Raw genomic sequence first — 7,498 nt, 5'->3', positions numbered from 1 at the left:
TCAATGGGTAACATTCTTGCTTCCAAGAAAATGGAAAGAATATTCATGCTCCTTTCCATAGAGATCAGCCTGTAGATTGGGTTAACAGATTGTTGAAATCAGGCGTTGGATGTAATATTAAACAGAGGCTCTGTCTGCTCTTTCAGATGAATGTGGCAGATTGTCCTGCATTACTTGAAAGAGATAAGCATTTGGTAATATCCTGGCTAATATTTATTGCTTAACTGACATCACTAAAACCATCCTATCATTATCACATTGGTGCTTATGGGCCGTTGAAGTGCATAATTTGACAGCTGTGTTTTCTACTTTACAACAGTGACTAGATTTCAAAACATATTTGGTTGTAAAATGCTTTGTGACAATATGAGGGTGGTATCCAACCCACAAAATAAATTTCTTTCTTTCTCTGCGGTACGGTTCTGAAGTCGTACTTTAATTCATGGGAGTTATACTCATGCCTTCATAATATTGCAGGCTGTAAGATCAGAGCCAATCATATGCTTGGTGATTGTCTACATATGCATTTCCTCTATACCCAATGTATATTTGAGCAAGAATTAATAGTGAACAGTAAAATAAAATAAAAAAAACTGTAGATGCTGAAGATCTGAAATAAAAACAAAGTGCTGGAGAAACTCAACAGCATCAGTGGAGAGAGACAGTTTTGTGCCCAACAAGAGTGTTAATTGGGATGAAGAATGAACAGAGTTTGGAACAAATGTCATATTGAATTTGAAATATTAACTCTTTCTATCTGCAGATTCTACCAAAACTGCAAATTTCTCCAGCACATTCTGTTGTTCATTGATAGAAAGCACTGTATCTTCTTTATGCTGACCCTTATTTCTCTAACTCAGCCATGAAGGATACTGCAATGTGAGCAGACAACTTACTGACTTGGTTTAGATCTGATAATTTAGCACAGGTTAGTAATGAAATTGGGACATTGTACTCTGTAAGATGCAGTATATTTACTGATATAACCATAAGGGAAAATGAACTACCAGGATTTTGGTCTTTTATTTTACAGACACAAAACATCAACAGCAATAGAAATACAGAAAGTAATCTGTTGTGAAATGACAGTTTTCATGATAAAAATCACAAAGATAAGAACAAAGGACAAAGTTCATCCAAACCTTTACTTCATTAGAAATTAAATAAAGCAACTGAGAGTCTTGTATGCTTGTTTGGATTGATGTGAAAAAAAAAACGCTGAATACTATTCAACGCAAATCAGCCAATTCTCTTGATACTCTGACGACATTCTAACAGAGTAACGAATCATTTCTCAATTTGTTTGTAGAACTTTGCCATGTGCATATTGTCTATTAAGTATGCCTTCATAACGACAGTGATCACTCTTCAAAAATAATTTACATCTCATGAAGGGTTTGGGGATATTCTGAGACAATGACAAGGTGCAGTATTAAAGCAACATTTTTATTTCTTGAATAGAGATTATATTATGTGACGAATGAGCAGAATAAAGATATGTTATTAATATTTTGGTGAGGCAAAAAACACAGTTCATGACAAATATATAATAATAAATCATAATTGTTTGTGTAAACTTTATTTTTTAATGTTTGCCATTAGACATCAATCAAGTTAATTTTCTCCAGTCCAAAGCAGTTGTTTTTATAAAGGTATGTCAATTCAGGTTATCCAGGTCAAAAGAAGACTTCTGATTAGCCCTGTTTTACAGCCAGATATACAAGTTAGGTTGGAAAATTCATCTGGCTGATCCCATAGAGTTGTGATTTAGGTTCAGACATTCCCTCTCCAGCAAGGAAATAATAAATCAAATCCAGAAGAGGCATTTTCATCCCCGATATATCCTGTTCTTCAATGTTCCTAATAATCATATTAACAGTGAGCAATGAGTAAGGCCTGAGTACGCATAGCTCCAGATCTTCAGCAGAAACTATCCTCACCTTTCCTCACCCCCAGAATTATCACTGAACCACCTGGGAGGACAAGAGAACACCATCACCATCAATCTTGGCCAATACGTTGAGCTTGGAAACCTACGAAAGTCCTTCTGAAAATGGGGCAGCTTATACACCAAGTATAAGATGTGAATGAAATCTAAAACGGGTGGTTGCCATTTTGAAACATAAAGGAAAAAATAACACTGATAAATCATAATGATTTAGGTGGCACATTAAATGAATTAAATGCACAAAGATACCCTTAACCACAACAAAGTGCTTTAAAACAATCAAATTCATTGCCTTCAGCATCTGGCACAAAGTGTCCACCGAATTCATTCTGAGTCATGTTGGCTATGGCATCATTGGAAGGATCCCACGCCGGATCAGTTCTGGCAGTTTCACTTTAAGAATCGTTCCTCCAGCACAAAACATCTCCCTTTCCATCCGCTGAATTGGATATTCAGCATTTTTGAATGTTTCAATGAAACTTAGCCCATTAATAGAATCCCACAATTTGATAAAGGAACCAGTTGAAATGCCAGCTACATTAATTTGCTGTCGCTGTGAAATCCCGGCCTTGGGGTTTGGTCCTCTTAAATGTGTACATGCAATGCGTTTTTGGTGATAATGTAACCAATCCAATGAATTGAGGACTTAATCTGATGCATACTTTTCAAAATCAAGCCATGCAGTGGCTGAGTGTGTTCTTAATGATGCATTTGGTCGTGGTTCTGTTTAATAATGTCAAATTCCCTCTATTCAGTTCAAATAACAAAGGTCATGACTTTTAGCTTGAAACCAACTTCGTACTACTCTTATTATTGCTGGATGACTCATTTTTGTTAATCACTCAAAATGTCACGCACATATCTGTTAAAAGCTCCTTGTGGGTGTGTCTCAATGGATCCATATTGTCTGCACTATCGCATACCCTGAATTACTGTAGAAGACAAGTGAAATATACAATTCTGGGATGAAAATTTGAGGCTGCCCACTAACACATTCATATATCGTATATATTAGTGGATAATGCAAGCATTTCATAGCCGAATAGGAATGTAAACCTATAATTTGACTAAATGCAACAGCATGACTTTTGCATGTCAAAACAATGGGGTTTTCTTATAGGCTGTATGGTATATTAAGCACAATCTACAGTACATCCAAATGACTATCTGGATTTGGCCATATATTGCTGTTTCACCATCATCACCAACTCGAGATCCTGGGACACCCTACCTAAGCATTGTTGGGGCACTTTTACCATACAAACTACAGTGGTTCAAGAAGAAAGCCCACCACCAACTTCTCAAGGGCTACAAGGGACTGTGCTTTCAGAGGTTATTCATGGGTCATATCAAGACTAGCCTCCCAGCTTCTGTTTATCCCTTGAAACTTGCCTAGCAGCGCAAAAGGTCCATGGCAAATACCATCTACCTAGCCTTACACTTTCATTCCTGGAACATCGGAATAATCAGGATACCTACATCAGGCTTCTACTTATTGACTACAGCTCCAACTTCAGCACTATAATCCCAACCAAACTTCTCACCAAACTCCGAGACCCAGGTCTCTGCTCTGCCCTTTGCAAATAGATCCTCAGCTTCCTGACCCACAGACCACAATCAGTGAGGATAGGCAACTATACCTCCTCCATGACCATCCTCAATACCGCCACCCCGCATGGCTGCAAACTCAGCCCCTTACTGTACTTACTGTACACTCATGATTGTGGGGCCAACTTTCGTCTGAACTCCATCTACAAGTTCGCTGATCACACCACCATTGTAAGCTGGATATCAAACAGTGACGGCACAGAATACAGGATAGAGATAGAGTGCTTGGTGGCGTGGTGTAAAGATAACAATCTCTCCTTCAATGTCAGCAAAACTAAAGAGATGATCATCAACTTCAGGAAGCAAGGAGGACACACCTCTATTTGCATCAACGGAGCTGCGGCGGAGATGGTCGAGAGCATCAAGTGCCTAGGAGTGACAATAACCAACAATCTGTCCTGGACCACCCACAATGAGGCAACAGTCAAGAAGGCACAAAAAAACGAATTCTTCTTCAGGAGGCTCAGGAAATTTGGCATGTCCACAAGGACTCTCACCAACTTTAATAGATGCACCATAGAAAGCATTCTATCTGGATGCATCACAGCATGGTATGGCAACAGCTCTTCCCAGGACCATAAGAAACTACAGAGAGTTGTGAACGCAGTCCAGTCATTCACACAAGCCAAACTTCCATCCATTGACTCCATCTACACTTATCGCTGCCTCGGAAAGGCAGCCAACGTTATCAAAGACCCCTCCCACCCCAGTTGCAATCTCTTCCAACCTCTTCCATCAGGCAGAAGATACAAAAGGTTAAAGACACATACCAACAGATTCAAGAACAGCTTCTTCCCCACTGTTATTAGACTTCTGAATGGACCTCTCAAATTTCAAAGCTAATGTTGATCTTGCTTTTTGTGCACCTTCTTTGTAGCCATAACTTTGTATTCCTCACTCTGTTCTATCAACATATGATCTTTGTATGTTATGATCTGACTGTACTGCATGCAAAACAAAAGTTTATGCTGTACTTAGGTATATGTGACAATAATAAATTAAAGCAAATCAAGAGATGCTGGCAGACAAGGGAAGTCAGGGATGGCATAAAAGCAAAACAAAAAAGCATTCAAAGTGTGAAAATTAGTGGAAAGTCAGAGGATTTGGAAGTACTTAAAAGTCAGCAGAGGATATCCAAAAAAGCAATAATTACGGACAAGATGAAATATGAGAGTAAGCTATCTAATAATATAAAGGAAGATTACAAGAGTTTTTTTTAGATATCTAAAGAGTAACAGAGAGGCAAGACTGGACACTGGACTGCTGGAAAATGAGACTGGAGAAGTAGTAATGGGGAACAAAGAAATGGTGGAGGAACTGAATAGGTTATTTGCATTAGTTTTCACAGAGGAAGCTACCAGCAGCAAACCAGAACATCAAGAGAGTCAGGGGCAGAGGTGACTGTAGTGGCCATGGCTAAGGAGAAGGTGCTGGGGAAGCTGCAAGGTCTAAATGTGAATAAATCACTCGGAGCAGATGGACTATGCCCCAGCGTTCTGAAGGAGGTTGCTGAATAGATTGTAGAGGCATTACTGACTTTTCTGGTGCAAGCACAAGACCTCGCATCGGAATCAGTGGCTGTTACAATGACGGAGGAGACGTCAGCGAGGTAGGCTCAGCAGCGAGAGATGGTGCCTGAGGATCGGTAACTTCATCGTTAGTTGGGACCAGCACTGGGGTGGCAAAGCGATGGCAGAAGTGGAAGGGCATCAGAACAACATCAATGAGCTGGGCTCAATGGCTAGAGATGCAACTCTGATGTTGGTTGGTCTGGCGCAGGCAGCGGCGAGGAGAAGGAGAAATGGCCCAGAGGTGAAAGATGGCACCTGAGGATTGGCAACTTCAATGTTGGTTAGGTCCAGTGTAGATGGCAGTACGGCGGTGGAGGAGGGATGGCAGTGCAGGCTTCATTGTGAGCTGGCTCAGGACTGATGGACTCTCTTTCAGCTATATATTTGTTTCTTTATCCTTATTCTTAAGTTATTCAAAATGGCACTGAATTGTGGCAATAAATGAAAGCTTTTCACTGTATTTTATTGTATTCTTGCTGTAAAATGCAATATGTGACAATAAAAATCATCGGAAAAAATGTTCATCATTAGTGGTGATCTTTCAAGAATCACTGAAGTGTCAGGAAGGGACCCAGTGGACTGGAAAATGGCTAACCCAGTACCCTGTTTAAGGGAGGCAGAAGATAGGAAGCTATATGCCTGTTAGCCCGACCTCCATCATTGGTAAGATTTCAGAATCCATTATAAAGGAAGAAATTATGGAGTACGTGGAAGTGCATGGTAAAATAGGGCTGAGTCAACATGGCTTTGTCAAGGTGAGGTCATGCCTGACAAATCTGTTAGAATTCTTTGAGGAGATAATGAGCAAGTTAGATAAAGGAGATCCAGTGGATGTGATCTATGTGGATTTCCAGAAGACCTTTGACAAGGTGCTGGACAGGAGGCTGCTAGATAAAATAAGAGCCCATGGTGTAGGGGCAAGGTATTGGCATGAATAGAGGATTGGCTAACTGGCAGAAGGTAGAGAGTCAAGGATATTTTTCAGGTTGGCAGATGGTGGATTAGTCAAATTCTGCACAGGTCAGTGCTGGGACCAGACTATTCACTTTAATATTAACCATCTGGACGAAGGAACTGGTGACGTTGTTGCTAAGTTTGCAGCTGATACAAAGATAGATGGAGGGACAGGGAATGTTGAGCAAGCGGGGAGGCTGCAGAAAGACATGGACAGGCTAGGAGAGTGGGCAAAGAAGTGGCAAATGGAATACAACGTGGGAAAGAGTGAGGTTATGCACTTTGGTAAGAAGAATAGAGTCGCATACCATTTTCTAAACGGGAAAAGGCTTTGGAAATCTGAAGTACAAAGGGGCTTGGGGGTCCTAGTTCTGGATTCTCTTAAGGTTAACATGCAGGTCCAGTTGGCAATTAGGAAGGCAAATGTAATGTCACTATTCAGTTCAAGAGGGCTCAAATACTACAGAGAGATGCACTGCTTAGGCTGTATAAGTCTCTGGTCATTTGGAAATTTGTGAGCAGTTTTGGACGTATCTAAGGAACGATGTGCTACCATTGGAGGGGTTCCAGAGGTGGTTCACAAGAATGATCTCAGGAATGAAGGGTGTGTCAATTGAGGACTGGGTCTGTACTTGATGGAGTTTAGAAGGATGAGGAGGGATTTCATTTAAACACACAGAATACTGAAAGACCTGGATAGAATGGACATGGAGAAGATGTTTCCACTGAGATGAGGAGGAATTTCTTCATCCAGTGGGTGGTGAATCTGTGGAACTCATTGCCACCGAAGGCTGTGGAGACCAAGTCATTGAGTGTCAGAGATAGTAGGAACTGCAGATGCTGGAGAATCCGAGACAACAAGGTGCAGGGCTGGATGAACACAGCAGGCCAAGCAGCATCATAGGAGCAGAGAGGCTGACGTTTCGGGCCTAGACCCTAGATAGACAGGTTCTTGATTAGTAACCGAATCAAGAGTTATGGGGAAAAGGCAGAAGAGCGGGGTTGAGAAACATATCAGCCATGATTGAGTGGTGGAGCAGACTTGATAGGCCAAATGGCCTAATTCTGCACCTATCTTTTATCGTCTATATTCTCAGAAAGAATAATAATGAAGATTCAAGTCCAGGCTTTCAGTGTTTGTACATTTTTGGCCTCGTGATCCAGCCCTGCAAGCAGCTGTGTATCTGGGGTATGTACTGACCCCCAACATGTACCCTCTGCTCCATGGATCTCCCATCCCCCTCAACTTTCTCACTGGCTGAGAACATACTGTGTAGATCAAAAGAAAATCTAAGTGCAATTGCAGCAATGCCACATTGACAGATTCACAATGGATGTGACTGTCAACGTGTTTCCATATTTACAATCAAGAGATTCAAATATGACTCCAGAACTCTGACAATTTACAGCCTCAATC

This window comes from Rhincodon typus, chromosome 28 (genome assembly GCF_021869965.1).
Source record: "Rhincodon typus isolate 14 chromosome 28, sRhiTyp1.1, whole genome shotgun sequence".
NCBI classification, from domain to species: Eukaryota; Metazoa; Chordata; class Chondrichthyes; order Orectolobiformes; family Rhincodontidae; genus Rhincodon; species Rhincodon typus.
This window is presented reverse-complemented; position numbering follows the sequence as displayed.